A 27118-nucleotide genomic window follows, 5' to 3' on the forward strand; every position below is an offset into this window, starting at 1 on the left:
TTGCATTATAATTATATACACACATTACATACATTCGTTTATACATATATATTCACATATGCATGCACATATAGGCAAAAGCATAGGCCATCAGGAAAACAGTCGAAAGAGGTACGTGTTTTCCCAAGACCGTGCTAAAATGGAGTCAAAAGAATCGCTCCATTTGAATGTTTATAAGATTGAAATAAAAAGGGTTGCTGCAAAACGCTCGGGGAGCTGAGTCAAGCACTCCGCACCTCCCGGCTCCTCCCCTACCGCCCCCAGCCACCTTCCTCCCTGCGCCCTCCCCCAACACACTTCCTCCCCGCCCCTCGAGGAGCGGGCTATTAAAAGCTGCTGACGTCAAAGGGACGGCCATCTTTGATGAGGGCAGAGCTCACGTTGCATTGAAGACGAAACCTCGGGGAGGTCAGGAGCTGTCTTTCCTTCCCTCCCTGCCTGGTAGCTCCTTCACTCCTGTGACCCGCAGGGATCGGCGGACAGCATCCTCTGGAGAAGCCAAGGTAAAGAGCCCCCTCCCCAGACCGTGGTCCTGGCGCTGGATAGCCGCATACACAGAAGGGACCGCAGCTGGCTGCCCAAGTGAGCCTGGATAAATACAAGTGTGTTGGTGCGCTTAGGGTGCGGTATTCCCTGTGTGCAGCCTGCCTAGACTCTTCCCTGGGGCTGCATAAAAGTATTTTCGAGGTGAGCTGTTTGGAGAAAGAATGAATGGGGACGCTGCAGATGGATCGGTGGAAAGAAACAGCGAGGATGTGTGTAGAATAATAACTTACTCTTTTGAAACAGCCGTGGGACTCTCTTCCATCTTGGGATGCAGTTTGGGGACATGTTTAGGTTATTAGGGTTGTGGGTTTCTTTCCTTTTTCTCTGTAGAAGAAAAAGCAAAAGCAAAACACGATCTTGTCGTTCGTTCTAACTGTTGTCTTTAGGACACCGCTACCCAGGGGAGATAAGAAAGCAGGGTGTGGGCGCTGGGGAGGCGAGAGGATGAAGGGGGAGTTCCCGCCCTGGGCAAGCTGAGCTGCGGCGGCGACAGCAGCCTCCATGCCCCGCAGACTTGATTTATGCCGCCTGGCCCATATAAGCCACAAGCAGGCGGGTGGTGCTGGGTGGGAGAGCTCCGCGGAGGATTGGCGCGGTGGGTTCCCGGGAGGACTGCGGTGGTCGTGGCCGGAGCTCAGCACCCTGGACAGGAGTGCCCAAAAGCCCGCGGCGGCGCCCTGACCTTTCAGCACCGCGGACAGCGATCAGGCTGCAGCGCCGCATTACCTGCTGCAGAGATACCTGCCTGGCCAGGGCTGGAGGCCAAATTTTCTCTTTGGGATCCAGGTCTTACAGAAACTCTTAGCAATAGAGCGGGCATACTAGATTAAAAGGAAGATAGAAAAATAAATCCTGTCAACAGGGATTTATTTACAGACAACTGCCTGCTCTCCTCCTCACCTCCCACGTAGCTTCAAGAAATAATAGACTACTTGTAGAAACCTTCTGTGTTTTTCCCTGTGCCTTGTTCTAGAGAGAAAATAAACACTTTTTAAGACGGTCACTTATCGTCCATTACGACATGAAAATTGTTAATTTTTTGCTTTTAACACAGGGTAGATATGTCTGTTGATATTAGGTAGGCTGGTGTGGGCATATATGAAGATGCTAGTACTATCTGTTTATAGGACAGTTCCCTCCCTAAAAATATGGATTGTCTGAACCTAGAATAAATTTTAGAAATGAATCCCTCTTGTTCCTCTGTTTACCCTTAAAACTAGGTATCAGCATGCGTGCACAGTCAGCAGAAATCTCAACCTCTTTGGCCGTGGTTTTGGAGTTAGTATATTTCCTATCATCACTGCTTACGCCAGATTGATTGCTTTAGATTTTGACATTAAGAGTGGCCATCCCTGGGAGAACCCAACCATGTCCTTCAGGGTTATGCAGGTGAAAGAATCATGGTGCTAGCCTGAAACAGGAACCTGACCCCAAGATTCACTGCAATTTCCATTACAGCACTGCGGGATTTTGCTGAGGTCATGATAACTATTTCTTCTCTGAGGCTTAGAGATTCTTCATGAGCAAAAACCATTACAAGGATAAATATCTGATTTAGATTTTCATAACTGTCATGAAAGTATGAAGACTAAAATTATAAGCTTTCTGCAGTTAGTAAACGAGTGATAGTGTAAGGATATATTATATACATATATATATGTGTATCTTATAACATTATATAATATATGTAGTGCTTTAAAGAAACCCTAGCATAAACCTTTTTTAAGACCCCTCCCAAAGGTTTTGAACTGTGTTTATTTAGTCATGACTCTAATCATCTGTGTTAAAGATACTAAAATTCCTTGTCTACGTAAAGGGTTTATTTTATCTCCAGTTGTTTGTTTCTGGGTTACTTTTCCTTTTCATAAAAAGCCATGTGTTTCCATATATGTATATGCTGATATATTACTGTGTATAGATATAAATTGCTTCAGTGGAAAATTATTTGAGATTATGTAGCCGCTTGGGGGTTTATAAATAAGAAATCTTCAGATATCATAAACAACTATGTTTTGTTGATGGAAGGTGGAGGAGAAAACATGGACAGGAGTCCATTTAAATTCTCTAACATTATAGTGCACTCCAGACAGCTCTGGGTAGTTGCGTCAAATGAAAATCCTAACGCTGCCTGAATTATGTGCTTGAACATTAGTAATTACTGCTTGATTTATTTGGTAGTGGAAGATGAAGGAAAGGGGTACAGGACTGCAGTGAAGCTATCAAAGGGTGCAGAGCTAGGAGAAAGAGTTACTGTGGACAATTATACAAGTAAACATAGACCAGTTAGCTGAAAAAATAAAGGAAAATGTAACTGGGACATGGATTTCATATTTATATCACTGACAGTCTTCAGCAGGAAAATAATAAGATTTTTTCTTCATGTTAAGTTTGAATTTTGAAAACCCGGGACAATGTGGTGAAAGAGAGGAGCAGAGGGGTGTGAGGACAAGCCAGGGGACAGTCACGAGACTGTGACGGTACTGTTTTCTACACTGTGGCATTCCCAACACAAAATAATTCACAATTTCTATAATCCCTTCATGGTAAAACCTCCAAGGAAATGACAATTTTACTTTTACTTTCTAAAATATGCACAGCTCCAAGGCAAACTGCCCCTTAATTAGTTAGAAACTGTTCTTAAACTCCAAATGTTAACCCCAGAGTAAAGGTTATCAGTTAACAATTGATTGCCCCTCTGGTGACACCCAGCAACTGCGTAGCAGATGGCCTTCAGGAGACCGTTTTTTTTTTTTTTTTTTTTTTTTTGGCTTTGAGCATTAGTAGAAACAAAAACAATTTAATCAAGAAATTGAAAGAGGAAGCAAAAAAAATTGTGATTTTTAAATGATGCCCTAACAGTAAACACTGCTTTTTAGATTGTGAAATTGCTTTACAGCTCCAGAAAGGTAGGGAAATTCATGGTTTTGGCCTCAGCACTGGATCCATTTCTGCAATGTCATCCCTTGCCAGCAAGCACCAACCTAATAGGAAGATATTGATCAATCAGGAAGCACCAGATACATAAATGAACCCCATGTGGGGTATAAAATTTCATGGTTATATGATTTTTGACCTCAGTAAGTTTAGCATCTAGCTATCTTAATAGAAATATTAAATAATCAAACTTATCACATAATACCAAAATGAAAAAGCAGTAAAACATCCGGAAAAATTATGAGAGTGTAAGTAATTCATTTCTTAGCAAATATGACCAATAGTAAGGAATACAGTTTCTGAGGAAGGCAAAATGAAAATGGACATAGAACTTGAGCTGGCTTTGGAAGGTTAAAAAGAAATTAGAACGGTCTGCTAAGTAAACAACTTCAAGTTATGTAAGCGAAGCTATCTTTGTTCAGAGAACCCTAAAAATGTCTGTCCATTTGGACGTAGCTGAAAGCTTGTGTAGAAGAATTTTCTAGAATAGAATTAGAGGCCCTTATGGAAGGCTTTGCATGCCAAGCTTAGGATTAAATATTATACTCTAAAGTTGATTTCTGAGCAGAAACTGATATAAATAACAAAGCAACCAGGTCCTGGCTAACATCCAGGAATTGCTGTTGACAGCGTGGTTTAATCCACGTAAGTAGGGGAAATGTTAGTTCCTCAAGGGCGATTCATTAAAAAAAAATCCTGCATTTGAATATCATTTACCATCACTCTTTAGGATATGTATACCTACATGGACATGTAGTCCCTGCCCATAAGCAAATTGTAGTTTCCGTTTTTCATATTTAACTAGAACAAATTATTTGAGATGAGCTCATGCTAAGGAAATTAAAAAGCAGGTCAGGAACCAGGTGATCCGTGGTCCTAGAATGTACATTTGAATAATAAACATGGTGTAGAACTCTCTCTCCCACCCTCTGAGTATTCCAAATTGGCAAATGCACTGAGTGGGGGTCAGGGAGGGGTCAATTCTTCACAACATGTTTCATGCTGCATGACAGATAGAACCAGTGTCTAAAAATGGGGGCCAGGGAAGCTGGGATGAACTGAAGTGGAGGACAGAACACATTTCTTTTCCAGCTAAACTGGCTGATTCTTGCTGGTTCCCTATATCCCAGAGCTAAGTTGAAGTCTGAACTACGTGCATTCCTTTTTAACCTTGTAGTTACCACTCCCATGATAGGACCTCAAAATTCCAAATACTGACAGAAACACAAACCAACAGTGCCATCATTGCAGAGGAAAAAATGACAGTTACAAGCGTAGATTTTGTTACTTTCCTTCTGATTAGGAAATGGGAGGAGATTTCCCTCTTTTGCTATTTACCAAAACATTGGCAGGACAAGTGTGATGGGGTAATGGTTTGACCTCCAGGTCACTGCCCAGGGGAAATTGAGGAAGTGGTGTCATCTAAGCTTTAGGAGGAGTTTGTCAAGCTGGGTCCAGAGGACCTTTCTCAGGTAAGAGGAAAGGAAGAAATGAATCACAATGTCAAGAAAACAGGTGAGTGAAGAAACTGGTTCAAAGAAATTAGTCTTATGAAGGACAAGAGACTTCCGAATTGCTATTGTTGGTATATTTCCGTATCACTGTGTATTCTACATAATTATCTTCATTGAGATTGCTGCATTTCTCCCCATAAAAAAGTTCAAGTGGATTCTGATTTTAAATGAAGTATGCAAACTGCAGTCAGATGTGTCAGATGTAATACTAAATAGCATTTAGTAAGTCATGAATTTGATTTAAAAGGACAGAGGTACATGAGGCTGTGACTATTCTGAAGTACTTTGGGGGGTGGGGTGCCCTGGGCCACTTCTGCTGCTAGTTCACCAAGTGTTGGTAACAACTTTGTAGCCAAGTTACTCTTATCATTTTGGTTTTATAGGTGAGGTAGCTGAGGTAGAGCCAAGACAAGCTAAATGATGTATCAGAGAGCAGCACCAGGGATAAATATAGTCAGCTTGACTACAGAGCCCAGGCTGTCAGCTAAATGTAATGTGTTACTTTCCCTACTGGTGAAATGAATCACAGTGAATATATATTGATTGATTGGTAAATAGAAGACAGACAGATGATAGATAGATAGATAGATAGATAGATAGATAGATAGATAGATAGATATACAACATATTGATTGGCTGATTGTGCACTAGGGATTGAACCCAGATAATTGAGTATGCTAGACAAGCACCCAATCCCTAAACTACACTACACACATGATTTTTTCCCCATCTTTTCCTCCTCATTTGGGTAGCAAGGCATTCCTGTGAGGATGCTGGTTGGGAGCCAGGAGCCCCGCTGCTATCCTGAAGCAAGTGTTTATAATTTCCTGTTTCCGAATCAGTCTTTTAAAAACTCTCCCGAGCACTATAAAACTTGATCTCCTCATCCACGGGCTGTGGAGGTCAGTACTGCTACCATGCTGATGCAGTTGAAATCCCCCAGTGACGTGTGTGGGTCTCAGAAGAAAGGCTTTCAGCTCCCATTGTCCCATGCTGTGGTTACCAACCTGCTTTCACAGATCATATGATTCGTGCATCCCTGGTATCATGTCCCTTCCTCGTCCCTTTTTATCCCCCCCACAGAAACATTATTTGATATCTTCTTTCTAGCCAGACAAGAAATCCTGGCCTTTGCCTCAAAACTCTATTCTATATCGTTACTGCTTTGAGTGTCAGCCCTCCTTCTTAGATTTATAGTCATCTGGTATATACTATATTCTACAGCCTTCCCAAGAATTTTTAATTCCTTTTTATAATAAATTATTTTTAAAGTTTCATTTTGTAACTCTTCTTTGATTAATTCCCATGTTTCACTTAAGGCAGTTATTGGCTGTTAATTTCTAACTTTTGCTTTTCATCCGCCACTCAGAAGAGAGAAGGAATGCCTATGTAGAATCTCTGAACTGCTAACTATTTAAAAAGTAACATTTCTGTATGACCTGAGTCTCATAATACTGATAATCAGTAAAAAAAAAAAAAAATTGATCACAAGGGCTGAGGTTATAGTTCAGTGGTTGAGCACTTGCTCACCATTTGTGAGGCCCTGGGTTCTATGCCCAACACACAGAATTCACATACCTCAGAAAAGACTGCTTTTGGTTTTTATAATCGACTGCAGATTTCAGTGTTGTTTCATCCAGGTGAAATGTTACAAGGCAAGAAGAGATCAGATTGTTTGCTTATTTGTTTATTGCTGACTCACAATCATTAACCTTATCAGCAATTTAACCTGCTGTTATAATCAAACTTGTATCCCCAACAGAGATGGGGGAGGGGAATGCTGCTTAAATATCAGTGTCTTCTTTTCAATCAATCTCGGGAATGTGAATTTTTGATGCTTGCTTGGGGTGAATGCTAAATGACTTCTCTGCTAAATTTACCAGTTGTTGTTTGAGCAAAGAAAGACATATCTGACCCTTTTGCTGTTGTTGTTCTGTCCTGATAATTCCAAAATGGATGTATCTGTACTGTCTGCTGACCCACTTCTTGTCTTCCAAGGTGGTCAGTCCAGTTTTGTACTTCAAGGGTAGGTAAGGTGACTTTCTTCCACAGTGACAAGTTCTACAAACTGACCAGCTTGGCTCAGCTTCCCTTTCACTTCTGTTATTCCTTTTGATACTAGCTCTAGATTTTTGAACTTGGAAGATGAGGTCCTATGCCTGCAGGCTTGAAATGGTAGTTTCTGCCTTGTACTGGGCAGCATGGGAAGAAATAAAAGCCTCTCTGGTGCCCCCCTGAGGCCAGAGTTCAGCCCTGCACTCCTGCCTCATTGCTGTGTTAGAGAATGCTCTCAGATGAGCGCTGGGAGCCTGGCAAACCAGACTGCAGAGACTTCCCTTTCTATGGAGAGCATGGGGTAAGCTGTTGATTGCCTTTATTTATACTTCTCTGTTGTGCAACTTCAGAAAACCCTTATTGGAAAATGCAAAAGAGTGAATTCCTTAAATTTCCCTGCAGTTAGTAGAGGTTGGTCTGGTGGCTAGCCATAGATCAATCACACTGTGACTTCTTTATTGATAAATGGAAAGTGGAAGGAGATAAATACCAGAAAGCCTGCTGGGAAAAACCTCATTAAACTGTTTTTATATGAGGTAGCCCTGTCAGATGTTCTTTATTTTAATAAGAAAGTCCATTATTCACTTCTTCATGGGAAGAGTTTTACTTGAAATCAAAATCATATTCCTGATTTATGTTTGAAAAATTACTGAACGTAACACGCATTTCTAACCTGACTGTCCATGAATTCCTCAAACATCATCAGCAGTTACTATGACACTTTCATTCATTCATTCAGCAAATATTTTCTGAACAAGCTGCCATTTCCTCAGAAAACTCTGTTCTGATTCTGTAGATACAGCAGTAAATAAGTATGTTTCTGCTCTCAGTATGACAGGCTGAGGATACCCTATCCAGACAGTAGTATTTTAGGAGACACGTTTCAAACAGGATCTTTTTTTATCACAACTTAGAAAAGAACTTGGGTGGCTATAAAGATGGCTCAGTTAATAAAGTGCTTGCTTTGCAAGCACGGGGACCTAAATTCAGTCTCCAAAACCCACATGAGAAACATGGAATAGTGGCACATGCTTGCATTCTCAGTGCTGGGAAGACAGAGAAGGGAGGCCTGGGGCTCACTGGCCTGCTAGTCTATCCTAATTGATGATCTATCTCCAGGTCAATGAGAGACACTGTCTCAAGGGAGGCAGAGGGCATTCCTGAATTCCTGGCATTCCTGAAGCTGTCCTCTGCCCCCACACATATGAGCACCCAAATGCACCAGCAACCATGCATGTGTCCAGGCTAATGCACGCGCGCGCATGTGCGCGCGCACACAAAATTCAGCATACGCAGTTGATCTGATCAAAAGGTTTTTTGCACTAGTCTGTACCCACCTTCAGCAAGATTACTATATCATGGATGAATATATTGATACCTTTCTCTGTACCTATAATAGGTTTTCCCACTGACGTAGTTAAGTCAGATCAAGCCGAATTAAAAAGTAAAAGTCCAGGTTTATTTGGGCAAAGCACTCCCAGGTGACTCTCCAGCCCCCAGAGATTGAGGGGGCAGAGAGAGGGGAGTAGGAGAAAAATCACACTGTTGATCTAAAGGAGAAGGCTTAAATACCCTGTAGGTGCAGAGATGACATGTCCTCCACAGTGCCCAATCATAACACTTCAGGCAGGTCTTGAGCAGTTAGCAGCTTCGGGGGTTGGGGGAGCCGCTGCCTCCAGGGAACTGGGTTTTTAGTGACTATTTTTGTTATTGTTGGAGATTTTCTGAGGGCGGAGTTTGGAGAGAGAAAAAAATGGGGGGCTTTCGCAGAAAGCCAGCTGGAAGTCCCTGCCAAACATATATTAAGAAACATACTTCGTCACCTAGACTAAACAAGTAAGTAAGAAATGACTTATAAATTTGTATTCATTTACATGGCAATCACTAGAAACTTTAGATATATCCCTTAAATATAGTTTTTCATTTCAGCATCCATCTTCGTAAGGATATCTCCCTAACTAAACCACTTTTTACCAAGGAAAAAGAAGGAAGAGTCAAAAGACATGATATCTCCTAGGCCAGAAAACTTACTCTCCCGTCTGAAATTTATGGAATCAATGCAAAAATAAGATGGCCAAGAGAGAAAATGCAGTTTTTTTGTACCTTTGTCCCTGGGAAGCTGACCATTATGGGCCATCACTCAGAGATTCAGAATAAAGTAGTATATAGGCTAGCTCCCCGGCCCCTATTTTTAGAATTTGTCTTCTGTTTATCATTTAACAGTGTTCCCACCTCCCTTGAAGGTTCATGGCATAGCTTTATAATTACCTACCTATACATTTCTCTTCCTTAGTAGAAAATGGAAGCTCTAGAGATCAGAGACAAAAGCTCTCAATTCCTTAGTGCCCTCCATGCTCCAGGTATGTAGGAATGAGCAAGTGACTGGGAATATTCCCACTTCTTTATAGAGAGTTGAATTCCACCCATTTAAGTAGCTCTGCCTTTTATTGACCAAACATTTCAATCAGGAAAAGTGCAGCAATTTTCCTGTAGCCCTGCAAATAGATTCATCCTAAATGTTGGAATAAAATTGTGTATGGAAGCAGTGCTTTGGCTCACCCCCAACTAGCTGCCAAACTATAGCAAATAGCTCAATATTCTACTATGCTGTTTTATCATCTATGAGCCAGGGGTTAAAAATGCTAATGAAGAACAGAGAATTCTCAAGAAAAGTAATGCTAAAAGCAGAATTACATTCAGAGATTAAAAGCCATTCACTAAAAGTGATTTAAGTCATTTTCCTATAATGAAACCAAGCTGTTTAGCATACAAAATGCATACATTTAAAGATCTCTATCATTCATTAGTATCAAATGATATTTTTAATCATTTGTCTATATATATACTAAGGCATTGATTTATGTCTTTGGCCAGCCCTTGTCTTCAGAACTACACACTGCTTTATTAGGATCAGCATGGTATATACATGCTATCCATGTTGACTTGGCTCTCTGTAAAATGTCCCCTAACTTCCAACAGCCAGCATCTTCTTTGTTAAAAGGGAAAACATAGACTTCAGCATGATGTAGCATATTAGCCTCATTTATCATAGGAAACCCAATGTATATCACCAACTGAACAATGAATTGTGTACATCTTTTCCTCTATACTTTATCATGAAATAAGTTTTAAAAACTAGTAGATAGTAACTCTGTACTCTATTTTCTGCAGAATATACAGGCGTTACTGAATGATCACAAAGACAAACAAATAATTGGCTAAATGCCTGCTACATAGTGTACTCAACCCGTGGCTTATGTTATTTCACATAATCTCTCTGGAAACATCTAAACTGTTTGAAGCTCTTATCTCTCTGAATGTAAAGTCCATGTTTTACATTTTTCCTCTCTACCCATGAGTTTTCCACATACACACATAATCCATTAAGACCCTCTAACACAGTGGTTCTCAACCTTCCTAACACTGTGACTCTTTAATACAGTTCTTCATGTTGTGGTGACCCCAAACCATAAAATTATTTTTACTGCTACTTTATGACTAATTTTGCTACTGTTATGAATCATATTGTAAACATCTGGTACACAGGATATCTGATATATGACCTCCACAAAGGGGTTACAATTCACAGGTTGAGAACCACTGTTCTAACAGAAAGCATGCTGCCCTTGAGTCAGCACAACTCAAACAGTATGGTCTTCTGGGTTAAGTTGAGTGCATATGACAGTGTGAGTGACCAGAGAAAACTAGAAGTCCGATGAGTTCACTGAGCTCTGGATAAATCATCAGGGGCTGCAGACTAGCCCACCACTGAGCTGTAGGACCTTGAACAACTCACCTGAACAGAATTGAGCTTTGGTGTTCACACATGTTAAAAGGAAGTGAGGGCTACTATGAGTGCCAAGTGGCCCTACAGAGCTCCTGCTGTGAGTGCAGTTACCTTTAGCACTCTGAAAGGGGAAAGCAGATTCCTGTGTTCCATTAGACAATGTTTGCCATGGCATATTTCTCATGTTCTTTATTGCAGGTTATCTGAAGAGGATATGCTTCTTTTCTTCTCTATTGTGTTGTCTTTTTAGAGAACCAACAAACAGGTCACGATATTACATTACCTTTTAGCTTTAACAGCATGCATGATAAATTGGGAAGATGGATCTAGGAATACTTGATTTTTCTATTTAGGGGAGGATTTTAAAATGCCTTTGATAGCATCTCTGCTTTGGGAATGGCCTCATGATTCTTAGAATGATGTTTAGATACCCAAAGAAGCTCAGTTTTTATTTAACAAAACACTAATCCCCCTCTTGCCTTATGCATTGGATTTCAAGAACCCTTGAGGAGGAAAAAATAAAATACAAAAAAAAAAAATTGTTTTCCTGTATAAAAGAAATGTACTGCAAGCTAGTCAGTGAACAGTTACCAAAACTACATCTGTTGGTACTGTTTTGTACTCACTCACCTTTCTGCTGAGGGGTGAGGGGTGGGGTTAGGTTTCTTATTGTGCATGTGTATGTTTTTTGTTATGTGCATACAATATACAAGCAAAGACGTAAATGCAGGGTCTTTCTTTAGCCAAACTTGGTACCTGATTCTTGCATATATTCAAAACATTTAGCTTCATAAATAAATGTTAATAAGCTAATAAACATAAAATACACATAGGCAAGTTTTTGGGGGGGTTGCTTGTTTTTTGTTTTTTGGGTTCTTTTTTTTTTTCTTGGTGTTTTGAGAACATGGGCAAATCTTATGTACAGCAAAATGCCCTAAGGTTGCCTATGCAGTAAGATTTCCTGTCAAACATGGAGAAGATTTCCCAAGATATTGTATGCAACAATGACTTCCAGTCTGCTTTGGAGAAAAACTCTGCAGATCTATCCTATAAGGCAAATAATCCTGCAGGGAAAAGTTCTGAAGGCCTCTATTATGTTCACATTAGTATCTGCTGTGTGATAGTTATCATAGTCCTATCTATTGTAGTTAGCTTTAGATTTAATCTCTATAGCAACATACTGAGTAGTACATTCTATTTTCCACACTTACATAGGATAGTGTTTGGTCAAGATATTTCTAAGGATCTTAAGGTGTTAATTGCTACCCTCCTCCACATGAAGGAACTTATACCTAGATAAGAAGAAGTGACTAAAACAGCTGACATTTTGTTTGAGCTAGATTTGGAGAGAGATAGTGGTAACGGCCAAAGTCAAGTTACCAGACTTCCACCCCCTTTCCAGTATTGGAACCTGTGAGAACAGAGAGCTGCAGAAATATGTGTAGTCAGACAGAGAAGCTAGAAAACCTTGGGTCTTACCCTTTGGAGGAGCAGAACTAACCTGCCTCAGTGAGCTTACAGTTTTGAGACACAGAAAATTTAACTTGACTGTGGACATGCAGATCTTAGAGAAAAAAATCAAGTGAAAGCCTGTGTTATGATGCTCGCCACCTGTTTTTCATCTCACAGAGCACTATGATGATGGTGCAAGGGCCAAATAAAGGGTGGTGGAGCTGTTGAAAGCTGTCTCCTCAATACTAGTCATGCCAAAGAGTGGAGATTCCAATCTTGTGAGACAGGATGAGAATTGATGAGCTCTTGTTAGGGAGAAAACTATTTCCTCCAACTTCTACTTCTAACTTAGTACTAAAGATGCTGTTGTTGGGCAGAATAGATTTAAAGGATAAGGAAGGCATCTGTCTACAGTATAAGGACAAGGGCCAGGGATATGTGTATGTGACAGGGGCAGGGAGGCAGACTCCTTCTACAATTTGTTTCTTGTAACACTGGCTAGATCGAGCATTCCAGAATCCTTCTGTAGTTAGAGTTTTCCTGCCTGGCCCACAGTCAGGACAAATCTCTCTTACCCGCCAGTCCCACAGTTGTTCAGATCCAACCAAGAAAGCACATAGAGACTTTATATTGTTTACAAACTGTATGGCCTCCCAGCATTCTCCTCCTTGTCCCGCCTACCCTATCCTTCCTGCCTGGCTACTGGCCAATTAGCACTTTATTTATTTTAACCAATCAGAGCAACACATTTGACATACAGAACATCCCACGGCACTTCACCTTTTCTTTTTTTTAAAAAAAGCAAGGTTTTAACTTCTATATAGTAAAATTTCAGATAATAAAACAATTATCAAGCAAGAATTACAGTTACAATATTAAAGAAGATATCCTATCTATCTCATATTTGTGAGTCTAAGGTTTTATATCTAACTATCTTTTATCATAATTGAGGAAATTGTAACTATCTAGTCTTCAACCATATCAAAGACCTGAGAACCGGGAGAAGTATGCAAGCAACTTTCGGGAGTCTTGTAGGGTAGACAGGGACAGCTGGCAGCCTGGACAGTCACCTAATGTTCCTTTGTAAAGTTGGGGCATTTGTCTTCAGCCCACAGGGCTAAATTCTCTTGGTTACTTTTTTCAGTGTCCTGTAGAATGTCTGGCAGTTTCCTCTGCAAAGCAGGAACCTGAAGGACCATTTTGTCAAGCAAAGTTCAGTGGTCACCTTTCTATGGGTCCTGCATGTCCAGTTGATCAAGCATTCCAGGCAAGAACAGTTTCTTGCCCAAATGGCTATTTTTGCCAAGGTGAAGATAAACTCCATATGAAGTGTCTTCAATGCCCATTCTCCTCTCTGAAGTAAATTGGTGCTGCCAGGAGCAGTCATGTCTCACTGTCCAGAAAGTCTAAATTTTAAAAATATTTTAAGTGCCATATTCTGTAGACCTTTGAAGTGTTTGAAGATTACCTGTCTCTCTGAAAGATATCTATGTATACCTAGAAAACTTAACTAACATGGTTACAAGTATGATTATCATAGATGATTAATTATTAATCTATTTTTAATTATCTATTACAATTTTAAATTTTATTATGTACAAACATAATACCTTAAACAAGAGTAGAAATACACATATAGCATAACAAAATTAACTTTAAGTTTGTATTAATAGACTAAAATCTATACCAATGTAAAACATTTTAAACTAGTTGTTGCTCTTTAAAAGTAAGTTCATTAATCTCCCATTTTATCTATATCATATCCCCCCCTTTTTTTAGAAAGAGATTGCATTTATAATCAATCCGATTTAAATAAAAATATTGGTTTTTCTCTGTCCCACACCAGCTGGGAATTTGTGTGTAGTTTTTCTTACTACTTCCACTGGAGACCTTTCAGGTGGTCTTGGCTGATCAAACCTGATGTATCTTAATCTGGAACAAATCCACAGCCTCTGGCTTTCTGTGGAAACAAAAGCAGAGACTCTTTTCCAAAGCAACATATCCTTATATCCAAATTTTGAAGTCAAGGTGTCTTTAAAATTTACATATTTGTTTAACTTAATAGCTTTTACAATCAAATCTTTTTTTGCAGTTGAAAATCCCAAAGACAACACAAGCCAGATTCTCTGTGTAATATCCATCTTTGTAAGACTGAAACACCTCTGTGGCTGTTGGCTCCACCCACCTCAGCTTCCCAACATGGTGGTGGTACAGTTTACCGCCAGCTCTGAGTCTGGAGCCATGTGTACCATCAACTATCAGAAGCAGTTCTATCAAAGCAGTGCATAGCCCAGAAACTTTTTTTTTAACTAGCAAAGGCTAAATCTACCATGCAGCAGAGTAAAGTGCCAGTTGTAGACTCCTCATTCCCGCCACACTGCAGGTCAGATGCACACGCCAGGAACCCTCCATAGTAGCTCAAACTGGCAAGCTGCCGCTAACTTGAGAGAGACAACTAGGAAGCTGTTTTTAGCTCTGTTTTAGAATCTTTTTTTGTCAGGTTTTAGGTGGAAACTCTTGCCAACATGTTGGGCACCATTTGTAGTTTGAGTTTTCCTGCCTGACCCACAGTCAGGACAAATCTCTCTTATCTGCCAGTCCCACAGTCACTCAGTCCCAACCAAGAAAGCACACAGAGACTTATATTGTTTACAAACTGTATGGCCGTGGCAGGCTTCTTGTTATCTACTTCTTCTATCTTAAATTAACCCATTTCTATAAATCTATACTTTGCCACATGGCTTGTGGCTTACCAGTACCCTACATCTTGTCATGGCAGCAGCTGGCCGTATCTGTCCCTCCAGCCTTCTACTTCCCAGCCTTCCACCTCCCAGCATTCTTCTCCCCCTTGTCCCACCTACCCTATCCTTCCTGCCTGGCTACTGGCCAATTAGCACTTTATTTATTTTAACCAATCAGAGCAACACATTTGACATACAGAACATCCCACAGCATCTTTCCCTTAAAGCTGGTTAAAATTTAGAATCTCAGGAGTCCTGTTCCTCCACCTACAGTCTTGTTTGCAGCTTCTGTAGGACATAAGAAAGCAAAGATGTTCCAGGTATAACAGCTAAAGCAATGCCTGCCTGTCACTGCCCCTCTTGCCTCCACAATAAATGGCCTGCTCCCAAGTAGGATCTATGAGTTTTTGTTTTCTACCTCAGGTCAAATACCAATGGCCCTTGGAAAAAGGATTCTCATACCTCATATTTCTCTCCCTTTTTGCTTTCTCTTGTTTAGAATCATCTTAAAGAGCTGGCATAAACCTGTAAAGTTATATTTTTAGAAAGAAAGAAATCCCATAGTCCAGACATAACTCTTCACCTTGGTGGCTATCGAGTCCTGAAGCCAGTGTTCCAACTGACTCATACATCAGTGCTTCTTTACTCCTGGCAACTCTGCCACATCTCTTCCAGATTTCCAGTCTTAGGCATGTTCATTCTTCTGAAGGGAATCTCCCTACCTATTCTTACCTCAGAGGTTTTTGGTCTCAGATAATGAACAACCTCAAAACAAGATAGAAAATTTGCTATGATTTGAACTGTCAAACAAAGCTTCGTGAATAGTTGTTTTTTTAATAAAATGGCTATTTGAGTGTTGCATATGGTTTTAAAAAGCAAATGTAAATTGGCTTTGATAAAAGAGAGATTTATTGGTTTAAACGTTTTTAAGTAAATGTTGAACAGTCAAACCACAGGAAATAAAGAGTAGACAATTCAAACAACCAAATGATCACTCAAACACTCCCCAAATAAATGATCTCTCCTCCCCCCTCCTTCTACCTCTTCCCTGATTTTTCTCTAATTCTCCTACTATCTGTCTCTACTACTTTCTGTACATTGAATTCCCTTTCTTTTGTTGAAACCACTTCCTGCTTCCACATAGTGCAAGCATGGCATGATTAAGTACTCCCTGTGGACCTACTACAGACAGGGAATTGCCTCTGTTGCTTGGACTCTCTGTTGTAGATTCTCTCGGAATTCCCATGATGGGTCCAGCTGGACAAGGTGTCCAATCAAGTGAAACAGTATGAAGTACCATGGAAATATATTACAAGTTAGAGCTACACAGTTTAATCAAGGGATGGAACCAGTTTCGAGTCAGACTCTATGGAGCTGGTGGATGTGTTTGCTCAAGCCTGTAACTCCAGTACCCAGAAGAATCCTGAGTTTCACTGATAAATAATGAAATCCTGTATTTTTTTAAAGCACATAAACATAAATACCCCCCCCCAAATAGTTTGAATATAACATCTTCTGCTTTAGTGGAAAGAAATTGTGTTAGAAAACTTAACAGTTTCAAAGATAAACACTTTTTCCATCCTCTTGAATTCATACTTTGATGGTTCTATAGGATAATCCTTCCTTATAAAAATTCATCAAATTACTCCTCCAGTACATTTCAGGTACTGTTGCAAGCAATGAGAATAAACAGAGGACACAGCATCATGATAAAACCTACCTTCTAGTAGAGAATAATTGACAACGTTGTGAACAAAATAATACAGGACAGGGGATAGTCTAGTAGCACCACAGGGTAGAATGACAGTCTAAAAAGGGTAAAGACAGGATTCTCTCAAAGGTGATGCTTGGCACTTAAGCAAAGACCAAATCATCTCTGGGCTCAGTGATGAAGTAGTCCCTTCGGCATCTGATTCCATCACTGACCACCAACAAAGCCAAACTAGACTGTGATCTGAACAATATAGATTCATTTCCCTATTGTTGTCTCATTTTTCTCCCAGAGTCCAAGACCAAAGATACCTATTGCTACAGGTACAGAAAGAAAATAACTATAAAATCTCTATGGCCCACAGTGGCAGGGGAAGAGGTAATCTGGCCCCTGGTCCCAGTCTTTCTTCCTCAGGCTCATTTTTTTTTCTTACCATGATCATATTATGGACCCAGATATATAGACAGATGAGTTGGAACTAGTATAGCCTCTGTAGGCTTAAGAACTCCAATTAATACCAAACCTAAAAGCTTTGCACTGAAGATTAAATTAAGTAGCAAATTTTCTGCACACTTATAGTTCTTCCATTGCCATTAATATATGAGCATAAGGAAGGCATACACAGCCCAGTGGGAAAAGATGCTAGTATGTGCCCCAACCAGCTATAATATTTAGCTATGACAAAATTTCCTTAGATACAAAGTGGGTAGGTAAAGAGATAACTTCCTGTGTATGCTTCCACTAATTAGAACTTGTTTCTCAGTCACCAAATGGGACCTAGGTAAAGTTGAGTCATCTCTGGCCCAGTGGGAAGGTTATCATTAAGAATTGGCATCTAATTGGGTGATGGAATGCAGGAATATACACAGTCCATAAAAAGAGAAAACTGTGTCTAAACATGCACTTAGACTATCACATGGTATACCATTGCACCTACAAGTTGAACTTCAAGCTCAATTCCTAATTTCACTTGCTCTAGTCTCTTTTTGCTCTGATGTTCTAGGAGTCTAGTCTGTATTTCCTCCTTCCTTCCTTCCTTCCTTCCTTCCTTCCTTCCTTCCTTCCTTCCTCCCTCTCTCCCTCCCTCCCCTTCTCTCCGTTTCTCTGTCTCTCTCTGTCTCTCTGTCTCTCTCTCTCTCTGTCTCTCTGTCTCTCTCTCTCTCTCTCTCTCTCTCTCTCTCTCTCTCTCTCTCTCTCTCTTTCTTAGTTAACATTAGTCTCATTCCTTTTTTAAATTAACATTAGTTTCAACTTTGGTTTCCTGAATGAATTTTTAATGTATTATTAAAATGGGAGTTAGTTCTCCACCTCAAAGCTTGATATTCCACATTAGTAGACTTTTCATGTGCTATATCTTCCCAGTCTAAACTCTGACCCAGTAAATCAGAGCTGGCCTCTTGGTGAAGTGGATAAGACCTCTTTTTAATCACTGATGACATACTTCTTTTGGATTTGACAGGTTAGTGATGCAAATGAACTACACCTTCTATAAGCAGACTTGCAATTTATCAGTTCACTTACCAAACAATTGTGCTGGTTCAGCATGCATCCATTTAATGATAGTTGCCTCCTTTTACTAGCATGTTTCCCACTGTGATCTAATTTTGTAACTTCATGTAAGTTCTGTAAAGAAATATGATACATATAACTACCTTGCAAGTATAAAAATTGGTGCATAAGAAAGTTGACTGCCCTGGAAAAGATTACCTATATAATCAACACCAGAGCCTATTTGAGGATGCAGGTTGACCAGATATCCAATTCTTCTGTCTTATCCCTATTCCATAAGTAGAAAGAAGTGATTCATCAGCTTGATAAATATACACACTTATTTTATTTGGTCAATAATAGATCTGCAAACTCTTTGATCTGAGTATGAGAAAGTAGTATATTTCCTTTCTAATTAACACTAATTCATCTAGTATACTATTCTTAGTATCTTCTTAGTCTTAGTATCTTCTCAGTCCTGTAGATGTGAACTTGCTTCCATTGCTTACCAAAATTATGAAATTCTTTGTGCTTCCATAATGTTCTAAAATCAGGAATGACTAGGATTTTTGTATTTCCTTTTTCTTGTGAATGTCTTCAAAAGTTATATCACTATTTTGAGAAACAAGGTTGAGCAAGCAACCTGCACTAAATAGACCATCATGTTTTTATCTGAAAAGAATTTTAAAGGACTTAGCTTTTTGTTCTTTTCCACTGGCAGTCTGGTGAGGTCTATGAGTACTTTTTCAGAGTTACATGTTTTAATATATATAAAGCAAAACACATAAGGTTATTGTCTTAGTTAGGGTTTTTATTGCTGTAAAGAGACACCATGATCATGGCAACTAGTAAATGAAAACATTTAATTGAGGTGGCTCATTTACAGTTTTCATTATCATCATGGTGGAGAGCATGGCAGCATTCAGACAGACAGTGCTGGAGAAGCTGAGAGTCCTACATCTTTCAGACAACAGGAATATACTGAGACACTGGAAATTATTCTGATCATAGGAAACCTCAAGCCCTCTCACACAGTGACACACTTCCTCCAATAAGGACATATCCACTCCAACAAAACCATACCTCCTAATAGTGCCACTCCCTATGAGATTCTGGGGTTCAATAACATTCAAACTATCACAGTTACATTACAAAAATAAATATATTGAAATATAATTATCAGAATACTCTTCAAGACAAATTTGTGATAGTGATATGTGATCTCTTCAAAATTGTAGCACCAAATAGTTAGTAGTAAGTTTAATTACTACAATAAGTTTAAAGTACTAATGAGAGTGTAAGACAGCTAAAGATTCTGCACCAACTATAAAGTGATATAAAGCCATCTGAGGTGACTGGTGACAAATCATACCAAGCCCTCTATGTGGCAGGGTAGGAGGAAACCAACTGTGCAGAAGGAGAAGACCAACATTAGTAATAACTTGGAGAACCTGAACAAACATTGTGTTGTGAAACAAACCATCCTAATACATAATGACTTGAAACCTCAACCATATCTTATTGAGTATGTTCTTCAGGCAGCTGCTTGAGTGGCTGAAGCATGTGTTCACTTCACGTGGGTGGTTATTGCTGGCTCTTAGCTAGGGCATCATTGGTGCCAGAATCATTTGCTTCCCGTGCAAAAGGCTAGCCCTAATGTTGCATATGGACATAGTGGGTGTTGCAGAGTTCTTCAAAACAATGAGAGAGGGTGGACAGGGAGTAGGGAGGCACCACCATGTCTAAAAAAAAAAAAAAATCACTGTCTGTTTAGGCTACATGGTCTATTCTACTGAACCAAAGAAGTCACAGAGCTAAGCACAGAGCACATGTGGAAGGAGGAATTATGGATACTGGAAAGAGAATGATCAGAGTCAACTTTTATACAACACACATATATGTATATAACACTGTGCACCAGTCTTGAAAGCATGAGTAAGAGAAAGTTTCGTATTGGTCCCAGGCTAGGCATTGAGCTTTGCTTGTCCATCTTGAGACTATACATCACATCTTCTACTCAGTTACATAAACCAGGAAATTTAGCCAAGGATCATTCTTATGTTACCAACACAGGCTTCCCAATATCTTTGCAGTCACAAATGGAGTCCTAAGTGAAAGAATTGGATGCCTTTTACCCAAAAAGGCATCTGGAAAATGAACCTTGTCTTTCCAAAAAAGCTGAGCCATCATAGACCCAAATACCATGTAAATTCAGGAAGCAAAAAAAAAAAAAAGGAGAAAGATTTTTTTTTCCCCCTCAGAACATTGAACAACAAAGATGAGTATGACTCTCTGGTTTTGAACTAGAAAAATAAATGCAAACACTTTACTGTTTTGTGATATTTCTCTGATGAAATTTTGCTTACACCTGTCTTGGTAAAGGCAATTGTAGTTGAAGCTTTTTCTGTCTCTCCAGACATGTCTCACATTCAAGCAAGAAAACCACGGTTTCTCCTCCAATTATAGGAACCACCTATAATGCTAGAAACAACTCTCAGCCAGCCCTCTTCCCAGCAAACACCAGCAAAGGGAACCCAAGGGAGGAGGCACCAGAAAATAACCCTTAAGGCTTTGCAACTATGCCTCTGCGTCATGGAAAACAAGCCAGGCAACTGACTGGAAGCCCTCAGAGCCCTCACCTTTATCAGTCCATAGGGTAGCAAAGAGCAGCAAGCTCACAGGGCCACCCTGTCAGGCATATTTTAAGAGTGCTCAATCGAAGGCTGCATGCTTTTTAGACTCAGTTCTGACATCAGATGGTAGACCCCTGAAGATCAACCCCTGGATAGACGGTCTGACTACTTTTTCAGGTCCTGTACCAATCCAAAGTCAAAACATAAAGTCTTCTCAATTATTTAGTTAGAATGCTGTGTTACTCTGGCTCCATCCAGAAGCAGAACCTGCTTGAAGACTGTGGATATCTGCAATTAATCTGGGCAGTGGTTTTAGGTTTTAATGGTGGCAGGTGAGGAAAGAATTTAGATGAGACTTCAAAGGAAGCTGTGCAGAGGCCATTAATGAGCAGGGTGACAATTGCTGAGGCCCATTCTAGCTGGAGCCCCCTTCTGGGAGAGAGTATACACTATGTGCAAATGCCTTACCTGAACATCAGGGAAGTGAGAGTCCTGTGCAGCAACTATGACTAAGGGCTGCTCCCTGGGGTTAGCCCTGCACCCAGCCTTGTGAGAAGGTAGGCTACTCCTAAAACTAAAAAAACCCTAAGGCTTTTTGTGGCATTTGCAAGAGGCAAATAGCAGCAGAAGCTCTCAGCACATACAAGAATGGTGGATGATGGCGGACACAGGTGACTATCAATAAGCTGCTACAGTTTTGCAAATGGTTATGGCAAGATACCCCAAATATCCCTGAAGCCATCTCCAACTTTGGGATGTTGGCATCTTAGCCATTCGTTATTTGGCACACCCTCCTTTGAGCTCCAAGTGTGTCACTTACTCAGCATAGCTATGCACTGAAATGCAGTGATGTAAAGTGAGCTGCCTCACCTCCAAAATGGCAGAGCTAAGACTCCTTATAGGAGCTTTCTTCCAGACCCAGTTCTAGCCACTGTAAGCCTGGTCCCAGTCCCAGTTAGGCAGGCATTCTAGTCTCCTGCTGATTTAAGCCACAGCTCAACCTTGCTTATCGCCACCACCACTTCTCCAGACTCTTTCCCCTTTCCCTTCTTTATCTCTCTTGCTATTGAGTTGGCAGCAAGGAATTCACTCATGTCTCATGGGTATGCTGAGCTCTCTCCAGCACTGACTGGTCTTTCACCTTCTCCAGAAGCTCTTCCCCTGGGCACTGTGTCTGCTCTCTCCAAGTTGATAACATTGAATTTCTGAGTTCTTGAACACTCTCAAACACCCCTCCCTCACATCTGTGTTCCCTCTGCTGGCATGTTTCAAACACTGAAGCAGAAGCTGCTGTGTCTGCCATTTGAATAAAGAGGAATCAGAAAACAATTTCTCTGTGGCAACTTTCAGTTAGGAGGCTGATTTTTCCTGTGACACCAAAGTTGTTGGTGTTGTTGGTGTTGTTTTTTAAAGTAGCAGGCTGATATGTAAGTCCAAGATCAGTGTTGTTGGTATTGTAAGATGGTATGGGGCACAGAAAGAGGTTAATTAATTCTAGCCTGAAAACAAAGAAGTGAGAAAGGAAGAGAAGCATTGCCCTCAGGGTCTTGAAGAGGACACTGAAGCTTCCAGCCAAGACTGTACTGCCCAGGTGCCAAAACTCATAAAGGGGATGGGCAGGCATGGGGGATGCTGGAAGGCTCTGTGGTACATCCCATATAGCCAGCACCAGCATCGGGGAGTGGCTAATATACTCTACCCCTCATAGGCCCCACACTGAAAACAAAGTTAGGACTCAAAGAACTGGGACATGGCTCAGTGGTAGAGCACTTTCATAGCATACACAAGAGCCTGGTGTGATCCCTGGCACAACAAAATGAAGAAAAGAAAAACCTAAACAAACGGGACAGAAGTTGTTGATGGAAAACACCCTGGTATTGGTCAAAGAGTGGCAAATGTACCATTTGAATGACGAAAGAAAAAGAAAAAAAGAAAGTCTAGAGTGTTTTAACAGAATGCAAATATTAGGATGCCTTCAGACCTGCTTTAAAACCCCACATCCCTCTCCAGGGAATTTTTGAACCTCTCCGAATGTCATGACTCTTCTGTGGCCTCAGGGAATAATTGAGCATATGTGGCTTAATGATGGGAACAGGCTCTGAAAAATATCGGATGTTCTCCACTGTGTGAATGTCATAGACTGTGCTTGCTCATGTAGACGGAGGTTAGTCACTCTAAGTAGATTCTTCAAGAAACCAAGAGACTTGACATACATGGGATGGACAAGACAACATCTGGGGGTAGCAGAGATTATTATTACACAAGTGCTTGGTTTTGTATGGTATTAGGTATTGACCTGCAAGGCCTCATGAATGCTCAAGAGGTACTGTACCATTGGGCCATCCCCATGCTCCAGAATATTGTTTTAGTCAATACTTTTCATAAATGGTATCATACTCTAAGGTAATGATAGGAAGTATAACACAGTGAATAATATGAACAAATGGCATGGTTATTTATTATCATTATCAAATAGTATTACTATACAGAAATAAGTGTGTCGGCCTTTTCTATTGCTGGTAGGCCAATAGCTTTGTTTACGTCATTGCTCTCACAAATATCACCAAGTGAGTACTCACATTAGTATAGATAACATCATTCAGTGTCAGTTCTTCAACTCCATGATAATGGATGTGAACCCAGGGATACATGTGGTCTGTCGTTGGCCACAACATCACTACTCCGCATGACCATATGTGAAATTCACAAACCCATCAATGACATTTCAAGTAATGGCAGTATTCTGAAGAAAATCCAAACAAGAACAGAATGAATGAGCAAACATTCTAGATAGGAGCAGGATTTCACACAGGTATTCTGGCTTTGGAGCTTAACTGACTTCTTCTGAGGCCCAGATATACACGCCTTTTAATTTTTTTTCTCACTGTTTATATTTTTATTTTTGGAGATCAGGTCTCGCTATACTGCCCAGGCAGTTCTTAAACTAGTGGGCTCAGGCAGTCCACCGAGCCTCCTTGCCAGCTGGAAGTCCAAGCAGATGCCTCCATGCCTGGCACTGTCCACTTTTGAAAATGCAAAGTGGACTTAATTTGGTGGCTGCAGGCACTGGTACAAGCATTAGAGAATTACTTTCAAAGGAAATGGCAATTTTCAAATGTTTCCAGACACTAAGCCAAGTGCACTTAAGTATACAGTCATGCCCACACTCATCCAGATTAAGTGCAATAGAAACTCAAATTTTCATTTAGAGATAGGAAAACTGAGATTCCATGAGGAATATATCAGAGATCTGACTTCCTTCCCTCGGTGGTCCTCTAGAGCAGGTTTCTAGACAGCGCATGCTGCTGCCTTAGCAGCCTCGGCACAGTGAGGGGCCTCCCAAAGCCCTTTCAGCTGCCAGCCTCCTCGGCTGTGTGATTTTTGATGTTTGCAGTCCAGCTCCACCTGACTGCCAGAGTTGGGGCCTGCGGCTATTTTTCTGACTTTGATTGCTCAATCTGCAATCATGATCCAAGGACGAGTGAAGCCTACCCAGCCCTAGAAGAGCAGGCAGGGGAGCTCTGGAGCGCTCCTCCTTCAGGGTTTGCTATTAGCAACCCGGGGAGCGAAGCAAGTGGTGTCGCTGCTCAGTGGAGCCAGCAATCGCAGCGGGGTGGGCTGGGGGCCCTGGCGGTGAGCTAGAGAAACACCTCAGTGAAAGTGTTGCTGGAAAAACAGGACTGCCCGGCCACCATGCTGAGCCTTCCAGAGGGCCAAGCCTGGGGCCTGTGAGATGTGGCCCTGCTCAAGAGAGACCCAACCTGACTACCAGGTTTCTCTGTGTGGGCTTTCTGGCCAAGGCTCTTGTTACTCTTCTTTCTTCGAGGCAGCCCAGCTTTGGGCCTGGATCAGGACCCGACCTCAGTGGGGTAGTCTAGCAAGGCAGGTGCAGTTGGGGGGCTTCAGCAGCATCTTAATTCTGTGATTCAGGGGTAGTCTGGCCGAGTTTCCTGAGCCTCGTTGAGTTCAACACTCTACAGCTCCATCCTCACAGCTCTGGAATCTCCTGCCGCCTCTCATTGGCCACACATTTCTCCAGCCACCACTGCCATGCCAATTGCTTCCCCAGGCAATAGGCAAACAGGTGAGGATGATACGTGAGAGCTCCTCATGCAGTAGTCTTTTAAAGATACAGACATCAAACAGAGAAAGAGACAAGGAAAATACTGGCTAGAGACAGGGACTAGGCTGGAAATCAAAGTAAGGTGAGGACATGACGCTGGTGATGGGGAAAATCATTCTGCAGGGAAGTTTAACATTGGGAGAGCGTTCCGGTGGATCTTCAGCCACAGGCTGGGCCAATGCTGTTGGAGGGGAGTGGAAAGAACTGTTCGGAAAGGAGCAGATGAGCCAGGTGTGTGAGCCTGGTGAGGAGTCCGGTTTTGGATGAAGACCCCAGAAGGTCTAAGAATTTTAACAATTCTCAGATTCTCATGTGTCTTTGTATACGATCACTCTGGAGTATAGTGGAGCAAGAATGAAAACAAGCCTACTAGGAGGCAACTGCAGTTCCAGTTGTGTCTCTGGGTGAGAAAACAGGCACAGAGAGGAAGGCAGCAAGACTTACTGAGAGCTTCCCACTAGACGGAACTGGCCCGCAGGATGAGCACCATCAGTCCAGGCCACTAGAGAACCCTACCTATCCTCCCTCTGTCACACCCAGTGAAGAATGGAAGCCGAGGCTGCCTTCTAAAAATGGCAGTGTTTGTGTGCAAGTGAGTTCACATGGAACTCACAAGAACGTGAGGGCCACGGGACGGACCTAAAAATCCGGGATGGATGTGGTATCGGCTGGAGAATACTGTGCACCTAATCCCCGGGAAGTTCTGCAATAAGAATTGCACCTAGTCCTGCTTTGAAACAGGGGCAGTAGCTTTTGTAGGTTTATATTAGTCAATCTTTGAAGACTCTACAACCTCCCAGGCATCTTTAGGGGAGGGTGCTCCTGTCAGTCACAGGCAGGAGAGACACAGGTGTAAACGCCGAGCTACAGCAAGTGCAGCATCTGGAAAACAGATGCACCTGCCGGTAAAGATTAGCAGGGACACGGTTACAACACCTGCACCATAATGGGCATAACTTTACTGAGAGCTGACAGAGGGGCTGTGTGGGCTAAGAAAATACAAGGTAGCATAAGGCCCAAGTTTTTGAATAAGTAAGTTAGCACAGGTGGCCTGTGACAGGAGAAACCTCTCACTGCCCACAGATTCTCTTCAAACTACCTTTAAGTAGTCAACCTCCACTATGCACTTGGTTTACAGGTGTCCCATTCACCCAATTCTCATACCCAAAGGTTTTATCTGAATATCCATTTATACAATATAAGAAATAATGAGGATTCATTGTCTGTTCCTGCAAACAAATAAATATGAGAATAAATATAGTTCACTAAAAGGGAGTGATAAGCTGGGGACATCGCTCAGTATTAGAGAGTACATGCCTGCCATTCACAAGGCCTGGTGATGTTGGGTATGTCCCATAACTGTGTAGCTCCAATGTAGATGGCTTTTGAAATAATAATAGCAACAATAAGGTCTTACTTAATCTGACCTTGTCTTTTAGCTACCTAGCCCTACAAAATGTTAGCTGTAACTTACATGGGGGGAGGGGGGGAATAATGTAAATATGTGAGTTTTCCAATGGCTTTAGGTGACTCCTGTTAAAGGGTCATTCAAACCTTAAAGGGGTCGTTACCCACAGGTTGAACTACTACCCTAAACCAATCAAATTATAATTTCTGGAGTGGTTTTAAACTATTTTGTTTTAGCATAATTTTAGATTTACCCAAAAGTTGTAAAGATGGTTTTATCTGGTCAGGACAGCCGAACCTAATCAAAGAAAACACCTGAATCTTACGTAACTATATACAATGCAGGGGAAAGAGGCCATTGCAGCAGGAGAGGAGAGGAACACCGGAAAAGATTGTTAAGAAAACTCAAGGTCTAAACAGAATCCTTCTGAAAGCCAAATGATACTGATCTTTCACAGGGAAGTATCTTTCTATCTCAATTCCTAACTGTACCCAAGAACTCAGTAGGCTTTTGATTTTAGGGAGACCAGAAGGGGTAAAACTTCCCACTCAAGAACAGAAGTGGGTGGCCTGATCTACATAGTGAATTCCAGATCAGCCATGGCTATGTAGAGAGACCCTGTCTCAATAAAACAAAACAAAGATGGAAGTGGTCACCCGAATGAAAAGTCTAGGCTGCTTAAAACATATTCTCAGTCTGGTGAAATGGTTCAGCTGGTAAAGGTGC

General features: G+C 41.2%; 1 protein-coding gene across 3 annotated transcripts in view; it reads left to right on the forward strand.

The window, feature by feature from the left end:
* Nucleotides 1–339: 339 nt before the first annotated feature.
* Nucleotides 340–27118, forward strand: part of Snap25 (synaptosome associated protein 25) — an 80848-nt gene continuing 54069 nt past the window's right edge. Inside the window, exon 1 of one of the 3 annotated variants that reach the window (XM_036184755.1) lies at nt 340–503. The gene's annotated coding sequence lies outside the window, so the exon portion shown is untranslated. Of the gene's footprint in view, nt 504–593; nt 688–27118 lie in introns of those variants that run through there. The other 2 variants (XM_036184753.1, XM_036184754.1) reach the window with 2 other exon arrangements.

The sequence above is a fragment of the Onychomys torridus genome, chromosome 4, assembly GCF_903995425.1.
Source record: "Onychomys torridus chromosome 4, mOncTor1.1, whole genome shotgun sequence".
Lineage (NCBI taxonomy): Eukaryota > Metazoa > Chordata > Mammalia > Rodentia > Cricetidae > Onychomys > Onychomys torridus.